A 23590-nucleotide genomic window follows, 5' to 3' on the forward strand; every position below is an offset into this window, starting at 1 on the left:
AAATGCGCGGATGCCCAACTACGCAGTTTTGACGGCGAAACTTACAGAATTAAAGTTTGAATTCTTCAATCACCTCGGTCTTCTCCAGAAATGGGCAACAGTGACTTTTTTTATTTCCAAACTCGAAAAAAATGCCTCGGTGAAAAACGATCCACGTCGAACGAGAAGGTCATCGCCAGCACAAATGCCTATTCTGATGCCCTTCCGAAATCCTATGTTTTGGATGGTGTCAACATTTTAGAGAAACGCTGGAGAAAGTGTATCGAGTAGGAAAAGGAGATTATGTTGAGTAATTGAATAAATCCAGCAAAAATAATTTGTTTTTCTCCTTTTTCTTAAGGACTTATTGAACGATTCATGTATCACTAAAATTATCAGTCCGATAGGTGCAAGTAATTATTGAAACTACGTTCTTTATTATGTATCCTGCAAGCCACCACTAGGGCGTGTGGCAGGGGGTGAATACACACCAGAATAATCTTACCCGAACATGACCCTACCGCGATCGAACAATGTTATCGTGATCCCCTATCGTTCGAGGAAAAAATGACGTCTCAAATCTATCAGTTCGGCACTTGATCTCTCTAATTTGACTAGCGTGATCTCTCCTGCCGTAGTACGATGGGGGTGATAATACATTTTCAACATCACCGCTAAAGAGACCTCCTTCCAATTTATGCAAGAGCTTCAATCTGCAATTTAACCTTCGCTCCATTTAGTGATTCCCAGCCTAGCTGCCCTAATATTTCGGATTAGCTACTAAGTTCATCATAACTACGTTTAGCAAATCTAACTCCTCTACGTTTCACGCGATCCAATGCGGCAATTAATCCAACTTCGTGAGGATCCCATATACTTACAATACATTCTAAATGGAGCCTAACCAGCGACAGATAATATTTCTCTTCGACCTTCATCACATTTACAAAGTACTCTTCTAATAAATACTAATTTTTTGTTAGCTTGCCCACATATTCCCGGTGTATGTGTTTCATCCAGGGGGGGTCGTGAGTGAGGGTAACGCTTAGGTATTTAATTGAGTGTACACATTCCATTTCGGTGTTCCCAATGCAGTAGGCGTTCCGGTGGAGCTTGCTCTTTTTCCAAAAATTTATCACTTCGAACTTTTTTAAATTATAGAATGGAAAGGATTAATAAGTTTACCGACTTAGTAATTATCATTTAAACGCCCAGACGGTCGAAAATGGTGTCGTGGGAGATGATCAGCAACCATCCCCCGCAGAAGATCTCCTCTTCCTCGCCTCCCCCCCCCTTGATGTACCCGTGCCTCAAAGCTAGGAAAGAAACAGTTATCCCCCGTCGAATCCCACCCACCCCGCCCCACCCCCCGATCGGCAACCACTCTCCCTCTCGGCCAGCCGCCGCCGCTGGAGCGCGCTGCCGACCACATCAATTATCGGAATCCGTTACATTTCCGTTTATGTGGGTTAATGGATCGACCCGCGGGTTGTGCAATACGCGAGGCACGCCCCGCCGAGGGGCCCCTTAGGCCGAGCGGTGCCGGGTGCACCACCGGGAGGTTGGTGCAGGTGCGTGTGTGCGCGGAGGGGTCTGTTTATTGGCGCGTCTTCGCGAGGGAGGGCAACGCTCTCTCCCCGTTTTGCCGCCGCCGGAGGGGAAGGAGCCCCATCCTCCTCGGCGAACCCCCCTCCGACCTTGGCAGTCTCCGCCCCTTCTCCCCCGCCGCAAGAAAGAGTACAGACGCCATAAAACAACGGGGGGGGGGATGGGGGAGGGACACCCTCCCTTGCGTGCGCACCCGATCGCACTGCGCCGATCGATGGGAGGGAGGGAGGGAGGGCCCCCGCCGCTCATGGAGATTCATTCACGGCCAATTCGCAGGAACGCGATCGGACGAAGGGATGTTTTTAAAGGGAAGACGTCGTACATTTCCAAGTTCTGGCGAGGAGACGCATTAGGTGATGAGGCACTCATGGTTAAAGAAACTAATTGGTGAGGCCTTTCGGGCGTATCGCTCATTAACACTTGTAGGATACACGAACACGCTCCGAGTTTTTGGTTTGGTGATAGGTTAGGCATTCCAGTCAACCGATGGGGAATCGAAAAAAGATTTTAGAGATTGAAGAGTTGGACCGCTCACCATTGAGGAACTAAACAAGCACAATCGCTAAGAAACAAAGACAGTTCTTATTATAAAAAGGGCATCGAACTTATTGAACATCGCAGGGAAAAGTTTATGGAGCTGAAATGAGATTATGTTGAAAAATACATAATTTTTTTTCCAAAATAATTGTGTTCTTTCTTGGGCCGGGTACTTCCGGGACCACCCTCGTACATACCTGCACAATCCCATCATACTAGTATATCTTTAACCCAACGTCCTCCCTCTATTATATTCTTTAGCTTCCCATTCCTGATGAAACCGCACTGAATCCATCTTTTATGCCTCCTTGTGATTTCTTCCCACAATCCCCTCTCTCCTTCCTTGCCATACACATACGCTTCCTCGCTTTTTTCCTTCCTCTCCATTCAACCTTCTCCACACACACTCATTTCAAAAGACGCCAAAATACGTCTTTCATCCTGCGTCAGTGACCATGTTTCCGCGCCGCATATAACTACGCTCCATATCAAAGTTTTGACGTACCCTTTCTTAGCATCCTTAATCCACGTTTCTGTCATCAATTCCATCCTTCCATTTAAAGCTTCCTTGTCTTAAGTAATTATTCTCCTAATAGCCCTACTACTCCAACCATTTTGGTCGAAAAATCTTCAAAGATATGTGAAATGTCCCACCTCTTCTAGTCTTTTCCCTCTCGTTTTGACGTTCAACTTAGCTTTTCTCTTCATGGAAAATCGCATAAACTTTGTTTTACTAACGAGGGTGGTGGCATAAGTACCCGGCCTGATGTAGAAATGGCGGTAATTGTTTGAAAAATATCACTGTATTACGAAAGTATGCAATCTATAAAGCACATGTTTCAAGTTTGAAGACGCCATATTGTTTAGTATTTTTTGGCAGCCATCAATAGCAAACATTTTCAGTGAATTTGTGAAAATGGAAAAAATTGGTCATCGTTCTGTGATACAATACTTCCATTTGAAAGGCCTCAGCCCAACCAATATATAAGCTGTACTGGATTCTACTCTGGGTGAGTCTGCTCCTTCGTTTACAACAGGAAAATATTGGGTTGCACAGTTTCTACAAGGCCGCCCGAGCTGTCAAGACGAGAATCGCATTGGTCGACCAAATGAGGTGACGACTCCAGAAACGGTGAAGAAAATCCATTAAAGTGATACTGGACGATCATCGACTGAAAGTGCGCGAGCTAGCAGACATAGTAGGCATTTCAAAAAGAGCGGTACATCGCATATTAACTGAAAACTTGGGCATGAGAAAGCTGTGTACAAGATGGGCGCCGCGTTTGCTAACACTCGAGCAAAACCAGTGTCGTGAAGATGTTTCAATTGAGTGTTTAGCAAAGTTTCACATCAACAAAGCAGAATTTTCGCCCCGCTTCATAACCATGGATGAAATATGGGTCCATTTCTTCACACCTGAGACAAAGGAACAACCAAAACAATGGATTTAAAAGGGAGAAGCGACTCCAAAGAAGGCAAAGACCGTTTCATCTCAAGCAAGGCCATAGCATCCGCTTTTTGGGAAAATTTTGATTGACTATCTTGAAAAAAGAAAAAAATATCAACGGCGAGCATTATGCGAACTTATTGGAACGTTTGAGCGAAGAAATCAAGCAAAAGCGGCCGCATTTGCCTCAGAAGAAAGTATTGTTTCGTCAAGACAATGAATCAGATCACAAATCCATTGTTGCAATGGCCAACATTCGTTAAGTAAAGTTTGAATTGTTACTTCATGCACCCCATTCGCCAGATTTAGCCTCTTCTGATTATTTTCCGTTCGCAAACTTGAAAAAATGGCTCGGTGGTTAAATATTTTCCAACCGTGAAGAAGCGATGTCAGCAGTTGATGGCTATTTTGAGGAGTAAGACGGTTCTTATTATAAAAAGGGTATCGAACTTATTGAACATCGCTCGAAAAAGTGTACAGAAATGAAATGAGAATATGTTGAAAAATGTATAAATTTTTTCCAAAATATCTGCTTTCTTTCTGGGGTCGGGTACTTCTGGGACCACCCTTGTACATGCCTGTATAATCTCATCACATATCTATCGCACTGCATTTCGAGTTAACTGAGCGATCTTCACAAATAGTTCGCTGACTGACGAATTAAAGATTGATCATCAACAAGCCTGACTGATTTTATGAATTCCCCGCCCACTTTCATTCATATCTCTTGTTTTTCCCTTCCATCTTTAATCATTTCCTCTGCATACAGGTTGAACAGCAACGGTGATAATGGGCAACCCTGCCTTACACCTCTTCCTAACACTGCCCATCCGGACTCCCCGTTCCCCACTCGCACCTGAGCAGTCTGAGACATGTACAGGTTGCGGATTAGCCTCCTTTCCCTCCCATCTATTCCTATTTTCTGCAATATACTCATTAGTTTTCCCAATTCACTCTATCAAACGCCTCTTCGAAATCTAAGAAACAGGTGAATTCGTCCTGTGTTCTATATTCATCTCTGTATTAGTGATCTTATTACTGCAAAAGCATCGCGCGTGCCTCTCTCCTTCCTGAACCCAAACTCCCCTATGTAATCGTATGCCCTGATCTCCATCCTTTTGTTGATGATCCTCGGTACCACTTTAGCTACGTACGACATCTGATTTCTAGGTTTGTAGTCCTTAAATGATGTAGCCTTTACCCTTTTTGGAAAGGGTACTAACACTGATCTCACCAAGTTTTCCATTCAGATTCCTTCCTCAAAAATCTTTCAAATTAATCCATAACAACTCTTCCTCCCACATTTTCCTACACTTTAGAGTAGTTCTAATAGGAATACTGTCTACCCTCATGGCCATATTACATATCATTTCCCTTAATGCCATTTATATCTCATCCTCGAGTAAGTCCGGACCTAAATTATCTTCACCTACGTCATATTCTCTATGTCTAACTTTGCTGTCCAAAGTTTTTTTACCATACATTTCTCCTAATTCCTTCCATCTTTCTTGGATCTTTCCTGGTTCAACTAGTATTTTCTCCGGCACATTTCCAACTCTAAAACACATCTTCCCTTCTAACTTCCCGAAAGTGTTTTAACCTTCTTCTAGAGGGTACCATTTTCAACCTCTCTCAGCAAACATTCCATATCTTCACAATATTCAGCGTTCTTTATTTTCTCAATTTGTTAATTGTCTCAATTTCTTATGTAACTCTTTGCACTTCCTCATACCTAAATCTGTATTTTACATTCTTCCATTTCTTTCCCTCATCTATCTTTTTAATCATCTCATTCGTGATCCATGGTTTCCTTATATTTTTCTTATTAACAGTTGCTATAGTTTTACACGCGGCTTCCGATATCTCTTTATTGATATATTCCCATTTTTCCTCGATAGTACTCCGCTCTCTTCCCTCATTCATGATTTTCTCTACCGCCTGCTGGTACTCCTTCCTTGCTGTTCCAATTAATGCTTCTATATTCCATTCCCTAATCTACCCCTCCTACCTTATATTTTTGGAACGGACGCTACAAATCATAACTACTTCATTATGATCAGAGTCCGCATCCGCCCCCGGGAAGCTGTGTGAATTTATCACACTGTTCCTAAACCTGTGCCTAACCAGGATATAATCTAGCTGATATCTTCCTGAGTCACCTGGCATTTTCCATGTATGCCTGTGCCTTTTGTGGTGTTTAAACCAAGTGTTGGTGATGACTAACCCGTCTCCTGCAGAACTCAACTGCTTTCTCCCCGCGGTCATTCCTCGTGCCTAAACCGTAGTCCCCGACCCCATCACAATCTCTTCCTTCGCCTACCGTCGCATTCCAATCCCCCATCACTATCAAATGTTTCCCTGAGGGAACACGCGCGATTATATCCTCTAATTGATCGTATATCCTGTTGACCTCTTCATCCGTATGGTTGCTCGGTGGGATGTATACTTAAATAATAACCAAGTTCGTCGGTTCTGCTTTTATCTCTACTAGTAATATTCTATCCGTTACCTGTTCTATGTTTACCACCCTTCTTTCTACCTTTCTTTCTTCATTTAATACTATGGCAACCCCTCGTTGGCTCTCGTCCCCTTCACTGTATGTTATTTTACAACCATCACTCCAACAATCCCCACTATCTTTCCAATTCACTTCGCATAAAACTATTGTACCTACAGGTACTAAAACTAAAAAGTAAAACTATTGTACCTGTATATTTCCTCTTCCCATCTTTTGCTTTATATTCTATAATTTTCCTATCCTCAACATTGCCCTAACATTCCAAGTTCTTATTCTAATTAATTCGGTCTTCTTCTGCGTCTTCTGTGCTGTTGCTGTCAAATTTGCTTTGCAAGGGTCTCGTGTGGTGATTACCGGGGAGGTGTATCCCTTAAAAATAAAAATACAACCTTTTTTTCCCTGAAGTGCATGGAACTCTAGAGAAATGGTGACATTTGTACATGATCTAGCGTAGTAATTCTAAGTTATACAAAGACAAGGAAGGTTAAATCTATAGGTAGTGTCTCAATATATAAGGCAAAGATAATACTCTCTCGAAAAAAAGGACAGTGATAACTCTAAAATGGACCAATTCTCTGGGTTTTAGAATTTATTTGCTGACCAGTGCAATTCAATCATTGGCATTGTGGTCACTTATTCCTTCGGTTACACCAAATTGCTTGGTCATTTCGGGGTAGTGCACCAAACAGATATCTAAAATGCCATACACCCGCATTGGTGCCCTTATTTTTCGATGCGATGAGTGGGCGGTGAACATGTTGAGTGTATCTTCGCATTAATAGCGGTTACTCGATGCGGCGTTAATTCCAGTCTTTTGAAGGAAAATTGAAGTCACCTCCAGCTATAGCATTTATGCTATTCTTACGGTTTAAACGAACTAATTGGTTATTTGAGGCGTTCATTGTGCCTTAAAAGGAACTGGTTGACCTTTAAAAAGAGCAATAGTGTTTTTGTCTGGTTATTTCTCACTATTCCACCCCAAGCGCACTCTATCCGGTCGACATATTTGTCCGCATAGCTTTTTAAGTGTTTTTACGACAATGAAAACTCCCCCTCCGTGGTCATGACCTCCGAACTCAGTTTTCTCAGTCTAACATAAAATTCAATAGCCTATCATTGCTCCATGGAAGGCGACATCGTGAATTCGTGACGCAATCCTCGAACAGAGGCACAGTCCTGCCGCGATCCCCACACTGTAACGGCCCGCAGGCAACTTAGGCGGGTCGCTCGTCTTTCCCAAGAACCTCCTCCACCTTTCCGGACACTCCATCAGTAGACGTGCAAAAATCATCCACATACTTTTTAGGACGGACACACCCCGTGTCAATTCTGACTACAGAGAACGTTATCATAGAGGTATTCATTAAGGGTACAGACTGTTTGTGAGTCGCACTACTTTTCTTTCCGAACAGAATATGAACGCAGGTGCATTCTATTTTTGCATAGGTGGCCATCTCTCCATTCCCATAAGTGTGCCAAAGTATAAGACGTCGATTTCTGGGCATCTTTTCAGCAATACATGGTCTGACCATTGAATACGAAAAATGGCGCCATCTGGCGGTCATGACGCGGATTATAGCCCCGCCCACAAGTGGCAGTAGTTGCCTGAGACCCAATGGTCCGCCTGTGCTTGGCGGATCGTCGAGCTGTGCGTATGGTGTCAGTTACGTTAGTTTCTGCTGTCCTTGTTTTTACAGTTTGCCGAAAATGGATATTGACGAAATCACGGTTCAACAACAAATTTTTGGTGAAGTGCGGTTAAAGTTATTCATAAATTACTGAAATGTTGACAGCTGTTTACAGTGTAAATGCTCTGAAGAAATCATCCGTTTTCAAGTGGATTGAGTGTTTTGAAGATGGCCGACAAGACGCCACGGATGATGCATGAGGCCGGGACGATCTTCAACCACCTGTGTTGACGACAACATTGATCGTGTGTGGTCGGTCCCTTGACTTGCCGATCGCCGAAAATCTGTCCGAAATACGGCAGGAAAGCATGATGAACTGACTTTAGGAAAACCAACAGTGCGGCCAAATTTGACTCAAGGCGATGGATTGATCCTTCACCATGACAATGCACCTGCACATTCAGCATTGATTGTTTGCCAGTTTCTGGCAAAATTCCAATCACCATCCTTGATCATCCTCCTTATTCGCCAGATCTCTCCCCCTGTGACATTTGCCTATTCTCAAAATGCAAAAATGTGGTGAGGGGACATATCACCGGGAAGATGTGGAAGACACAATAAAGCAAGAAACGACGATAAAACTAAAAAGCCTTAAAATCCTAAAGCCTAAAAGCTTAAGGGTGCTTTAAACAGAGGAAAAAAAGGAAATCAGAACTAAATTTTTCAAAATAAAGTTTTCATGACATCAGTACGCGTATTTATTGGACAGACCTAGTAGATATGGATGCGCACCGTTCCCCTCCGGACAGGAGCCACGGCGAGTGAAAGGCTCCGTTCCGTCTCTCGTACTCTCCGGAGAGTATTAGCCGTTCCTGCGGATCCCTCGGGAGCGACTGACCGGGCGTCGCGCCGGGGTTCGCCGGGGGGGGGGGCATTGGGAGCGAGGTGGCAGGGGAACGAGACAGAGAGAGTTGTCTCTCGCCGACCGTTATTTTTAGCCGTCGAAAAAATGGCGTCGACAAGTGCACGTCACGGTAAGAGGGGGGGCGAGCAGTGCAATTGGGTAGCATTTAATGTGGGCAGGCGGCGGTGGCCGGAGTGGCGGGGGGGGGGGCAAGCGTGGACGGGGCTATTTATTCCTATGTGTGCAGTCGAATCCTCCTATGTCAAATAGACTCTCATTCGCCAAATGTTTCTATTCTTTCAGCAAGCTCCGGGAGGAAGGCAAAGGGTTGAATACATGGAAAAATAACCTATTTGTGAAAGATACACAGGATGAAAATTGGCATGAAGATATCTGGGCATTTAAGGATAAGGGGGGTGGGTGGGTACGAGGGCTGCGCAGGAGTGTGGGGGTCAAGTTTGGGGTTAGGGTCACGGATGTCATCGGGTGTCTGCCCTTTCGCCTTTGCGTGAAATTCAGCGGAAGGAAAGGAGGGAATTTATTGATTGATGACAATTTTTATTGAGGGAGAGCATTTCCCAGGGGGGATTCACGATGGTCAACCCATAAATAAAGTATCCATTTATATTTAAAATAAGAACAAAAACTTTCCCAAAGCTTTGACCATGGCTGTTGAGCCAATATATAGATGCATATTCCGAGCAGTTGCAGAAGCGTATGCATGCTCGTATTCCTCGCAAATGCGGGCGAGGAAGAGCTTTCGTTTCCTTTGAAGCAATGTGTTAATAGTTTCACCGGAGCAGGAATCCCATCTTATCTTGCAGGATTAGCATTATGATAATTCTATGGTAAAATAATTTACAATAGAATCAGGAATAGAATTAAGAATAGAAAATAAAATAAAAAATAGTAGCATTTGAAACATGATGCTTGGAGGAGAATGCTGGAGATTGAATGGTTAGACAAAGTGAGGAACGATGAAGTATATAGAAGAGCAGAAGAGGATAGGATCGTATGGAGAGCTGCTCTAAGGCCAAGAAGAACTAGATGGACTGGACATACCTTGAGGCACAATGGATTAGTTAGAGAAATAATAGAAGGACAAATTGAAGGCAAGATCCCGCGAGAAAGGCCAAGAGACAAGTACATAGGGCAAATTAAGAAGAGCGTAAAGCAAGGAAACTGTCAGGGATTGAGGTGATTGACGTTGAATAGACTAGAATGGAGGGCTGCAGTGAACCAGTCTTAGGATTGGTGATGATGATGGTCAAATAACTATCAATTTCAGCGCATTTCACCATTTCTGTAAATTAACAATTTTCCGGCATTGCCACACGCCGTTGCGGAACCTGGAAGACCCTCCGTAGTTACAGACGACAGATCGGAATCCAGCGCTCTGCCCAACATTCAACCCGGCCTTACAGGAGCTATGAAAGGCCCCGGCGTTAAAAAAATAAAGTGAATTATTTAGACCGGTTGCTTAGCGTAATTGCACGGAAAAGATAGGTTTTAAAAGTAAGAAGCGTCACTCACTCCGAGTGGAGGTCGTTTTTTATTCTCAGCTGATGTTTGAAAAGGACAATTTGAAAAGGACAAAACAAAGGCAGCCCTGCCTTATCCCTCTTCCTAACACTGCCCATCCGGACTCCCAGTTCCCCACCCGCACCTGAGCAGTCTGAGACATTTACAGGTTGCGGATTAGCCTCCTTTCCCTCAAATCTATTCCTGTTTTCTGCAATATACTCATTGTTTTTCCCAATTCACTGAATCAAACGCCTTTTCGTAATAAACGAAACAGGAAAATATGTCCCGATTGTATTCTATACTCCTCCCGATTAGTGACCTCATTTCCTCTGCATACAGGTTGAACAGCAACGGTGATAATGGGCAACCCTGCCTTACACCTCTTCCTAACACTGCCCATCCGGACTCCCCGTTCCCCACTCGCACCTGAGCAGTCTGAGACATGTACAGGTTGCGGATTAGCCTCCTTTCCCTCCCATCTATTCCTATTTTCTGCAATATACTCATTAGTTTTCCCAATTCACTCTATCAAACGCCTCTTCGAAATCTAAGAAACAGGTGAATTCGTCCTGTGTTCTATATTCATCTCTGTATTAGTGATCTTATTACTGCAATGGCATCGTGTGTGCCTCTCCCCTTCCTGAACCTGTTGATGATCCTGAGGACCACTTTAGCTACGCGCGAATTAGCTAATCGTTCTGTAGCCATCACATTTGCTGCAATTCCCATTTTTGGAATAGTAAATAATAGTGGTCTTCCGGAAGGCTCCCGAAACAAAGTCTTCCGGCTAAATGTCTTCTCATATATTTTACGACTTGGTTACGCAGGTTAGACCTCACATTCAGAGTATCCTGATGGTATATGGGATCCTCATGAAGCTGGAATGATTTCTGACTAAGATCTCTACATTTATGCACTAACTCGTAAGCCTTGGCAAGGACATACGGCAGGGAATGTTAGGTCACCAGCCATACTACATTTAATCCATTACTTCCAGCATCACATGACATCCCGTGACCACTCAAACGGGCGCCAGATATAAGTAATGCAACATCCTTTACACACTCAACAACTGTCATAAACGTTGTAACCAATTCACTGATCGTGTGCACCGTGGAGGAGTTGCCACTGAGGAGAGGTATGCCAAATGTTGCAATGACAAACTGAGTAGCGTATTAAATTAAATGGAGGAGCTAGGTTGGGAGTCACACAACGGAGCGGAGGTTAAATAAAAGATTAAATCTCTTGCATGTGAATTAGAAGGTAGTCTATTTATCAATGTTGTTGAAAATGTATTATTTGCCCCATCGCACCGCGGTAGGAGAGATCATGTCACTTAAAATTCGAGAGATTAAGTGCAGAACAGATACGTTTCAGATGCCATATTTCCAAAGAAAGATAAGGCATCAGTAAACCTTAACCGACTTGAAAATATTTCCTATTAGTTAGCCTAGTATGTTGTCATTATTTAAACTAATCTCAGCAATTATTGCCCCTTATCTCCTCTTGCAGGCGAGAGGTGCTGTTTGAGGCATACAGTATATCTCTTAGTGAGCTTAGTGACTGTAACCGTAGCTCATATGATATACGTCATTAGAATTATTTGCATATCTATTCTCATTATAATTGGATTGATCAATTTTTAATGATTATGCCTGGATTTGAATGAACCCTTTCCTCACCAACAGAGGTGATTCGCGGGGTGTCATGTAGAATCAGACGGAGGAGACCGTAGTCCTTATATATATATATATATATATATATATATATATATATATATATATATATATATATATATATATAAGGACTCTTGTATATATACATATATATATATATATGTATATATATATATTAATTTACATGGAAATATATATATGTAAGGAAAAGGAATTGGACCACACATAAAGGACGAACACAGGAGAGGTGGGGAAAGCTGAATCGAGCAGATCACAAGATTACGTTTCCTCGATAGCTTAAATGATTAGAGTATCGGCCCGGCAAGTCGAAAGATCCGGTGTTCAAGTCTCGGTCAAGGAAATATTTTTGCGCTTGTGATCTGCTCGATTCCACCATCCCTATTCATCCTCTATATGTGTTCCTTTCCCTTTTCCTTACATCTACTATATTTCCTTGTGAATAAAAATTTGCTCGCCATATGGCGGGTTTCGGGTTACAATTTGTGTGTGTGCGCATCTATATATATATATATATATATATATATATATATATATATATATATATATATATATATATATATGTGTGTGTGTGTGTGTGTGTGTGTGTGTGTGTGTGTGTGTGTGTGTAAGTATGTATGTATGTATATATATATGCATATATATATCTGTGGAAAAATGAGGCCAAGTCGGTACGAAGTAGGGGTTTCCTATTTTTTGTATGAATAAGGTAACGCATTTAGAAAGTAACATAGGCTAGATACGAGTTAGATATCATTGGCTAAAAATTTTTGAAATCGAAAAAAATACGACCATTTTGAAGAAATATTCTTTTATACACAGATGGCAGAACATGGTTAATCTCATAATTAAGAAATCAATTCATTAAGGTCAAGGAGGAGCGACATTTAAACAGTCGTATTCTTTATCTTGCTATTATATCATACGCAAACGTATGTTATGATTTACGCCGACAGCCAGAAAGACGTCCTTCGTACATTGTAAACAGCTGCCGCAACATTTGATACTCTCGGATGATTCCATTGAAAGTTAAGTTTAAAAGTGCATTAACCTTTGGCGGCTTGGGAAGGCCAAAGGCTGCGATCACGCAATGGACCAAGGCGAAACACTACAGCTCGATAAATTGCTCTTTGGACGGTTGATGTCTCCAATTATTTCTTTAAGACGTAAATTAAAAAGCGAATCAGGTCTTTGTTTCGTATTCTGTGTTCGTGGCCTGGCAACATCTTTCCCTCTTTCCACCTGGTCCCCGCAGGCCACCGCCAGGGTCTGTGGCTGAATAAGATTACACGCCACGCATACAAGATAAAAAATTAGATTTTTCTTGACTTTTATTTGAAATAAAGTTCTATTAATTAATTTTTAAAATGCAGATGAGTTAACTACTGGGAAATGCACAACGGTGACAAAGTTAGATCTCTAAGGGCTATGATTTCGGGCTTGTGCGTTATAGTTGGAGCTCTAAGCCCGTCCACCACGCTAAGGTTTTTCAAGGCCCGTCCATTTCAAGAATATGCCGCTAGTGTGATTGAGCTTTGTGATCTCTATTTATGTCGCCTATTCTTCAAAAGGCGTTTGTTTTATTTGTGATGACCTTAAGATACCTGCCAACGAAGAACCTTTTAAGTTTAATGTTAGGGGTTAAAATTAGTGCAAATTAACGGAAGATGCATAAAAAAGATTTAAAAATTAGGATTGAATGAATGATTCAAATAATTTCCAAACCTTCAGTATAAAATTTAGGCTAGTTTTATCGGACTATGGTTTTAGTTTTTTCTCCCTATCCATGTGAATGAACCTGCCACTAGCGGGTTTTCGTGTTTGAATGTGTTTGTAGGTGCGTGTGTATATATGTATATGTGTGTGGGTCTATACATATATGTGTGTGTGTGTGTGTGAGTGTGTGCATGTGTTTGCGTGTGGGTCGCGGCAGCCCAGTGGGTAGAGCGTTGGACTACTGACCGGAGGGTCCCGGGTTCGATTCCCGGGCAAGTCTCTGGGCACCTGTAGCTCCAACCAAGCTGTGTGATTTTTCGGGTACCAGGTCTTCCTGGGAAACCATAACCGGCACAGGGAAAGGAACTGACCCCCCTACCCTGATGTGTGAATTTCACACGCCGTCGGGCTTAGTACTGGGTGAACTCTACCATCACCTACCAAACCGACCTTCGGGTTGATTACTGTGTTTATGGTATATGTTTATGGTTTATATATAAATATATATATATAATATAATATATATATACACACACACACACACACACATATACATGAGTGGTCTGAAAAGTTTCCGACCTAACAAAGATACAAGCCATTTTTTTTAATTTTCTGAAATTTTTGAGGTCGGAAACTTTTTAGAACACATAAGGGCTTTCATATTATTTAAATCTGCTTTGATATAATACGACCCGCGTTTCCGCTTGTCAAGAAAGCTGAGGTTTTTAGGAGAGAACAAATGTTTTCACCATTCTTTTACATATTCCATTTTCTGTCGACCTCGAGAGATCACCGTGGACTTCCGCTTCACTTTCTCAAACTCTCCCGTCACCGACAGCGTAGGCATTCCATAAAATGGAATATAACACACGTTGAAATTGATCCCTAATTCCATGAACTCTGTATTTTTATGTTCATTGACATAGCGTTCTAGATTTATTATAAACTTTTAGAACTGTAATTGACCAATCCCAAAACTGCACTCAACGTCGCTGAATCATCGACCAGTGTTTCAAATTTTGGACTTAGAAATTCCATCTCATGTAACGGGAATGTCGTGAAGATTCAAAAACCAGATCTTCACGCTAAAAATTCAGATTCAAACGTAAATTACGGTTTCCATTTTGGATTCCCGCAGTGGATCAGCGTTGAATTGTGACCAATGGGCGCATAATTTAAGTACAGGGCAACTATGAATATCTGTGGCGATTCTGCGTTAGTTCTCTTAGACTGAGTTGTCACACTTTGCCACTGCCCTTCGTGGAGGGCTCTGCCATAAGAAAGACCAATACGCGATCAAACAGGTTGAGATCCTTGCGAATCAGATTCAGTCGGGAAATTCGGTAATGTGTTCTTTTATAAGCGGAAGACACAAGCTGATAAGATTTTTCTTTTAAGACATGTATAAGTATATATTGAATTCATGCATGCATGGGTTCCCTGCGATGACCAAATATTTTAGGAAATTTTACCGAGTATACAAATAGACAATAAGTTTAGGGACTATATTTATGACTATAGTATTGCGATTATTCTCAAGAAATGACGGTTCAACTATAACATAAAAGAAAGAGAGTACATGACAAGTAAACAGAGAAATATTTTCAAAAAGGCGTGCATGAATGAGGAACCTTTTCATTGGGGAAAGTAATATATGAGAACAGACTATCGTACATTCATGAAATTGAAATAATAAATCCGCCCACGTTTTTTTTACATAAATTCTCAATTAATTGGTGGACTTATGTTTTAGAGACCTTGCTAAATAACGGCAGCAGGGTCGCTAATGAAAATAACTATTATCTTCTTTGTAGCAACCTTTTGTGCTCGACGACTTTTCCGTCACAGATTTTCTATTCTCTCAAATAATAACGCCACACGTGAATGTTTACGCATTGAGGGCAGGCGGCGGCGGAGGAGGGCGTGTCTCAAGGTCGCTTCGAAATTGCCTCTCAACGGTACCTGACGACCGAATTGAAAGGTATTCCTTCTCCTCGCGAGAGTGCGCCTCGACAACCAGAGCATCCAAGGGACACCTCCGTGAGACATGCAAAACACTTTCCATTTCTATTGCCAATATTCCGCGACTTGAAGAAGCTCTCTACGCGTCAAACTGCCGAGGGCATTAATTATGGCCCCGGCCTCCCCTCCCGCGCCCCCAACCCTCCCCACCCACCCCCATCCCTCCTACTCATTCCGCACGGGCGAAATCCGGGCGTCCTTCGCGAGACTCGGTTCGTCGTCACAACAACACGAGAGGGGGCGAGCTGGCGGGAGGCTGAGAGCGGCTTGCAGGAGGCAATTAGCACAAATCCATATATATATATATATATATATATGCATATATATGTATATGTATGTGCATATTTATATGTGTGTGAGTTTATTTATCCATATATATATATATATATATATATATATATATATATATATGTATGTATGTATACACACACATTCAAACAGGAAATCCCGCCAAACAGCGAAATACCCATTTACATAGAAATAGATATGAGGAAGGGAACACATATAAAGTACGAACACAGTAGAGGTGGTGAAGGCGGAATCAGGCAAATCACGAGTGTAAAAATATTTCCTATATATATATATATAGGAAATATATATATATATAAACACAGTAATCAACCCGAAGGTAGATTTGGTAGGTGATGGTAGAGTTCACCCAGTACTAAGCCCGACGGCGTGTGAAACTCACACATCAGGGCAGGGGGGCCAGTTCCTTTCCCTGATATATATATTATCATTAGGTAATCTACCGGTTAAGGTAGGTTTTTGGATGGACATAATTACTAATTAAATAATTTGTGACCCCTAGCAAAACACAACATCCTACTCTACATCTGGTCCCTATTCAGCTCTGAGTACTTTCTTCCTCCCTTCATCCCGTCCAACATCCCTATCCTGCTCCTTTCCTTTCCTCGTTTGCCTAACATTCTCCCCTCTATTACAGCCTTCAACATCCCACAGCCGGTCAATACCGCCTTCTACCACTTTTCCTGCCTCCATAGGATTTCTCCCAACAAACCCCTCTCTTCGCCCACCATACCAAGTACTTCCTTATTTGTTTTCTTCTCGGTCCATTTCACTTTCTCCATTCTTCTCCACACCCACATTTCAAAAGCCTCCAATCTACGTCTATTATCCTGCTTCAATGACCACGTTTCCGCGCCGTACATAGCTACGCTCCATATCAAAGTTTTTACGAGTCTTTTCTTAATATCCTTACTCAACGTACATATCATCAATTCCCTCCTCCTTGTGAAAGCCTCTTTGCCTAGCTCAATTCTTCTCCTTGCGTCCCTACTACTTTGGCCGTGTTGGCCCAAAACACTACCGAGATACGTAAACTGTTCAATCTGCTCTAGTGCGACAGGTATGGGATGAGAATCAATGTTAATAAAACAAAGGTTATGCGATTTTCTAGGAAGAAAAAGGCTAAGCTAAACATTAAAATAGGAGGGCAAAAACTATATATATATATATATTATATATTATATATATATATTTATTTATATATATATATATATATATATATATATATATATATATATATATATATAGAAATATATATATCTCCCGGTCTAAGAAATATTTTTTCATTCGTGATCTGCCTGATTCCGCCTTCCCCACTTCTCCTGTGTTTGTCCTTTATGTGTGTTCCTATCCCTTTTCCTTATATCTGTTTCTATATAAATGAGTATTTGTTCGCAGTTTGGTGGGATTTCTTGTTGAATGTGTATACATACATATATATATATATATATATATATATATATATATATATATATATATATATATATATATATACACACACATGTATAAATATATATATATGTATGTGTGTGTACACATACTACCTTGATCAAAAAGTTCCCGGAATAACCACCGTGTGGCGCTCCCATCGTTCCGATTTGAGTTCTGTTTTTTTGTTAAATTGGTACATCTGTTGTTGATATTCCCTTTAAATCTTAGTGTCATAACTTGACATTTGCAAAAGTTACGTAGCATAGAGTACATCTATCTCTGTGTGTGTTGGCGATTTTTTACAATTGCAGAAATGGATTTAAATTTGCAACAACGAACTTGTATTAAATTTTGCGTAAAAAACGGATTTAGTGGCGCACGGACGTTGGAAATGTTGGAAAAGTGTTTCGGCAACGATTCTCTAAAAAAAACGGTCGTTTACCAGTGGCACGAGCGGTTCAGAAGTGGTCGTGAGTCAATCGAAGATGATGAACGCAGGGGCAGACCATCGACATCGAAAGTCGGTGAAAAAATTGATAAAGTAAAAGAAATGTTGGTCAATAACCGCAAATTAACCATCAGAGAAATAGCGGAGGACTTGAACATTGCCTATGGATCCGCCCAAGACATTGTGGTTAATGATTTGGGTTTCCGTCGTGTAGCAGCAAAAGACCTCAATTTCATGCAAAAAAGAGACCGTGTTGACGTCGCAAAAGACATGATTTGCGAGGCTGAATCCGATCCCACATTCATCAAAAGGATCATTACTGGAGACGAGACGTGGGTTTATGAGTACGACACGCAATCCAGACATCAGGCAAGTGAATGGCGTTCACCAAATGAGCCGAGACCAAAAAAACCACGTCGTTTTCAGTCAAAAAAGAAGGCAATGCTGACGGTTTTCATGGATTACAACGGTGTAGTGCATCATGAATTTTTGCCAGAAGGCCAGACAGTAAACAAAGAGTATTATTTGGGCGTTATGAGACGTTTGCGTGAAGCAATTCGCCGAAAGAGACCAGAAATGTGGGCAGAAAACTCGTGGATTTTGCACCATGATAACGCACCGTCGCACAGTGCTATCATTATTCGTAATTTTTTGACGAAAAATGCAACAAATACCATCCAACAGCCACCGAATTCACCTGATTTGGCTCCCTGTGACTTCTTTCTGTTCAATCGAGTTAAAAAACCATTACGGGGAACGCGTTTTAGCAGCCGAGAGGAAGTAATGGAAAAATCGCAGGAAGCACTGATGGACATACCGAAAACCGAATATAAAAAATGTTTCGATGATTGGATCAAGCGCTGGCATAAGTGTGTTGCAGTCGATGGGGATTACTTTGAAGGGGACAATATAGATTTAGATGAATAAACTTGTATTTTTAATTTTCTGAATAAATTCCGGGAAATTTTTGATCAAGGTAGTATGTATGTTTTTATGAGTCTGCATATGTACATATATGCATACAATATCAGGACTTTCCATGCATTCAGGGCTAAATTCTCGAATCGCTTTGGACTGCTAGGCTCCTTTGTTTACAGCCTTCTAAGTAAGTAATGATGGATGTTTAACGGCGACGAACAACATATTAGCGAATAGGTGATATCCAAATGCGTCATTTTTAGGAGGGGGACGCAAAAGACGTCCACTCCGCGAAGGAGCGAATACCCGCCGGATACCGTATGGGCATCCATGAACGCCGACACCCCCAGTCTCCATAGTTTTGATTCTATCTCCTCGTATCTTTGCTGTAATTTCAATTCGGCCATACATCTCAATAACCTATGGCATACCGTGACGATTCACATAAGCACATCCACCAAAAGTATTTGACAAGAGAGTGCAAGGAACAGAGAAGGAGGTGGCGTCGTTTGTAAAATCACTCATCGGAAGATTCCAGCGCATATGGCGATTGCACGCCTGCAAAGGCAGGCATTATAGTTGGAACGGAGAACTGGCTCACGGAAGATATAGTAAACAGTGAGATTTTTCCAAATGGTTTCACGATTTACAGAAGGGACAGGCCTTAAACTCGCAGAATGGTTTGGGGAGTTTTAATTGCTGCTTATTCACAGTTCAGTAGTCAGCGTTACGAATGCGACGACGAAAGTGACATAGAAAGCGTCTGGTGCAACATTAAGGACTACAACGTTAGAAGCCCATTCGTGTGCTCATTTTACAGACCTCCAGATTATTTAGATGTTCTACATAAGCTCGATGAAAAAATATTCACTCTCAACAACAAGCATAGCAACAGTATAATTATAATCGCTGGGATTCCGTCAATCGATTGGGATTCGTATTGCATAGCAACATCTGTAAAAAACTGACATCCACGCGAAAAGCTCGACCATATTTCGCAAAGCACTCTTTAGAACAAGTAGTTATGGCAGCCAAACGGAGTGGCAGCATACTTGATATATTTGTGATGTTTAAGCTAGGGATCATCACTAGCATTGAAATATTGAACGGCATCAGTGACCATAAAGCTATTCTTGTATAATAAAAAACTAAATTCGCGTCAGTAAAATATGATAAGCGAAAAATATAGTTATTCAACAAGGAAAATTTTAACAGAATTCGAGAATTTTAAAAAAATTCCAGCATTTAGGCTGAAAACTCTGGAAAACAAAACAGAGAACACTTGGAAATATTTCTTAAATATTATACGCGAAAGAATGAAGACGTACATTCTATTCAAACTGAAATACGACAGTAAGGAATCTAAATGGTACAACGGAGAAGTCAGATTAGTATTAAGAAAGCATATAATGCTTAAATTAGATTTTTAAAAGAGTTAAAAAAGTTTTGACGTAGTTAATATATATATCTCCAAACAGAAACTAAAAGAATGTCGCCGTAAAACTAGAAGTAACATGCGGAATGCCCTACACGCCTTCAGATCTAAAATGCTATGCGAATAATTTCAGGAAAATCCAAAGTCATCTTGGTCCTATGCTATAGAAATACAGGGTAAACGTTCAAATGTACAATTCTTGAAGACGGAAAAGGCGAACTTATTACAGACAATGCGAAAAGGGAAATAATTTCAACAATATTTTCCATAGCGTCTACAAGAAAGATACGTCACCAAACGAACTTCCACAACCATCCATTGGACGCATGAGCGACTTAAAAATGGCTACGAAAGTAATTAAACATCAGCATAGGAGTATCAAAGCCAATAAAGCACCAGGTCTTAAGAAATCAAGGAATTAGCAGAAGATGTTGGCGTTTTTAGAAGGTATTGTCCTTAAATCGAGAGAAGAAAGCTCAGTGCATCGCGACTTCTACTAAGGCGGCGACAGTATTATTCCCACCAATTACAGGTCCATTACTTTAACATCGATTTCATGCAAAAGTAGTATCGCATTTTGCAGTTTCAAAATTGGCCTTGGGGAAGAAGTGGAGAAAGCCGTGGGAATGCGAATGAAACATTGTTTTAAAATATAATAAAAAATAGGAGGATAAAATCGTTCAAAAAGAAAACGGAAGAGTTGGAAGGATGATAATATAGTAAACGGCTAAACAGTCGAACTAGTGGAATATTTTGTCTGGATTGGTTGATTGTGTGTTGGCGTGGACGGACGAGGACTCCGTTTCATGCCTCAACTTGCGTGATTTCCTGTGCTACGAAGAAGGCCCCTGGTCCCAGCGCCCACTACCTGGCCACCCGCGAACAAAGGAACTCACTTCGACGCCACATGCATATATACGCAACGATAATTAGAATAAAAAAGAAAGAAAGCTAGAGGGTTTAGCTTAACGGCCTTTGAAATCACGAGGGGCGGGCACGGTTTTAACTCTCGAGGATTCATTCATTCATTGGGCTATCTGGCAGCATTCATTCATTCGCATGCCATTTGGCGATTGTGCGTCGGCGATAATCCTTTGAGCATATGTAACACTCATACCACATCCGCCATTGTTCAATCCTTCTACTCTGAAGCAAAACCTATCCATTAAAAGAGCTGCGGGTGATGCGGCGACAGATTTCTTTTCAGATCCCAGATTTCCTTTCCGGATTCTCCCTTCCTTCCTTCCTGAGAGGGTTTTCCCCTTCTTGCACAGTGCACCATTTTTCGCCCTTCCTATGTAAGTTTTCCATATCCTCGCACTTTCCACAACGCTTCTTTTGCTTCAGCCGTCTCAATTTATTATTTAACTATTTGTACATATTTCTGCCAAACTCTGTGTTTAAATCCTCCCATTTCCTAATCTCGTCAAATCATTCCAACACTGATCCATGGCTCCCTTTTCCTGTTTTCTATTCCCATAGTTCCTTTCGCGGGTATCGATATCTTTTCCTTGAAGTAACCCCCTTTTCCCCACTAAGAACACATCCCTCTTTTCTCACCCATTATTTTCTCAACAGCCTGCCGATATTTCTTCTTTTTTGATCAGATTACTCCTTTTACGATAAATTTCCTAAACCATCTTCCCTGTTATATCTTTTTAAATTGGGTGCTAAAATTCTTCATTCCTAAATTGTGATCAGAGTCCGCATCCGCTCCCACGAAACTGTGCGAATTGATCGCGCTGTTTCTAAATTTGTACCTAACCGTGATATAATCTAACTGATACCTTTCTGAGTCACCTGACATTTTCCATGCATACCTACGCCTTTCGTGGTGTCTAAACCAAGCGTTGGTGATGGCTAATGCCGCAATCCCACAGAACTATATAGTATATATAGCCTACTTCTTGCGGTAATTCCTCGTTCCTAAATCGGAGTCCATTGCCTCACTGCCATATTTTCCTTCCCCTACCGTTGTATTCCAAACCCTAATTCCCCTTCCCCTCCACTCAATATTTCCCTCCTGAAACTTCCACTGTTATGTCCTGTAACTGTACACCCCGTCATCTTCATTCCTCCCACATTCCTCCCGCCTGGTGTTATGTAGACCTTAACGATGACCAAGGTCATTGCTTCAGCTTTCACTTCTAATAATAATATTCTATCAGTGGCTTGATCTTTATTTACTGTAATTCTTCCTATTTCCCTCTTTTCTAATTAGGGCCCCCCCATTGTACATCCCCTTAGATCCTTTGCTCCAATAATCCCCGCTAAACTTACATCTCACTTTGCACAGACTTAAATACCTAGAATTTCTCTGGCTATTTTCCCTCATTATTTCATTTGTAACTTTCATCACTTTACATTTTCTAATGTTCCTATTCTTACAATAGTCCTAGCATCCTGATATCCTATTTTAACTAGTTTAGCCCTCTATTGTCTCTCCAGTGTTGCTTTTGCCTCTTGCAGTGCCTATGCAATGGTTTAGTGAGATGACGCAGCATTGCCTGTCCCGTATACGGGCACAAAACACGGCCGAATGGTATTGTGCCGAGTCCCGTAGTTACCAGGAATTATCTTGGTACATGTCTTCATAGTGGCATAGGATATTTAATTGAGGTGGTTTCCTGATGCCTTGATCAAAGGTGTTTTTAACGTGACAACATCACTCAATGCCCTAGGGTCAAATGCTTTTGCATCCGCATCCCTGGGGAACAGACGCGGCGCGAACCACAGTACCTTTCGTCTGCCTCCTACCCTTCGACATGGGTTAACATACCAGAAGCAAATGTTTTTCCCTCCAGCATCGCTCTAGAGGTTGCCAAGGCTCACAACTCCTTCCCCACGTGAACATTGTAACCCATGGGGAGGGACAATGTCGGAAGCCAGGCCACTATCCACCAAATTACTCCATTTTGGAGTCAAATGGCCCACTGTGTCTGCCACTGGAGTCGGAATGTTTGGATACTTCACGACAAAGATCTTTTTGCATCTCTTCTAACCAAATGACAGAGGCTAAAATATAAAAGGAAATATTTAATACAAACCACTGAAACCCACGAAAAAGGGGTCTCAATCATCATTATAATTAAAACGTCTTCCTTTTCGAATATGTCTTGCGTACATCACATAGTTAACACATCCAGTTTTCTGGGGAAAAACTTACATATTAAATATATATATATATATATATATATATATATATATATATATATATATATCTCCCTCCCCGGACTACAACCTTGACGTGGTGGAAGGGCTTGTGCGTTCCGATGAACCCTAGGGCTGTGCTGGCGGGAGCAATAAAAATTGCCCCTGGTAGGGTTACCCATGCCAGATAGGTCGAAGGTTAGGAGCCAGACGAAAGGTAGCCCACGCAGCGTCTGTTCCTCAGTGAGGCGGCTGCAAAGGCGTCGACCCCAGTGGGGCGGCCATTAATTGATGGTGCCACGTTAAAAACACTATTGAGGAA

The 23590-nt window shown here is 41.6% G+C and overlaps 1 protein-coding gene across 1 annotated transcript in view; it reads right to left on the reverse strand.

The window, feature by feature from the left end:
- The window catches only part of LOC139697922 (monocarboxylate transporter 5-like), a 176642-nt gene that overhangs the window by 148896 nt on the left and 4156 nt on the right, over window positions 1-23590 (reverse strand). The window lies entirely within an intron of this gene.

This window comes from Hetaerina americana, unplaced genomic scaffold, assembly GCF_022747635.1.
Source record: "Hetaerina americana unplaced genomic scaffold, ioHetAmer1.1.p SCAF_8, whole genome shotgun sequence".
Taxonomy (NCBI): Eukaryota; Metazoa; Arthropoda; class Insecta; order Odonata; family Calopterygidae; genus Hetaerina; species Hetaerina americana.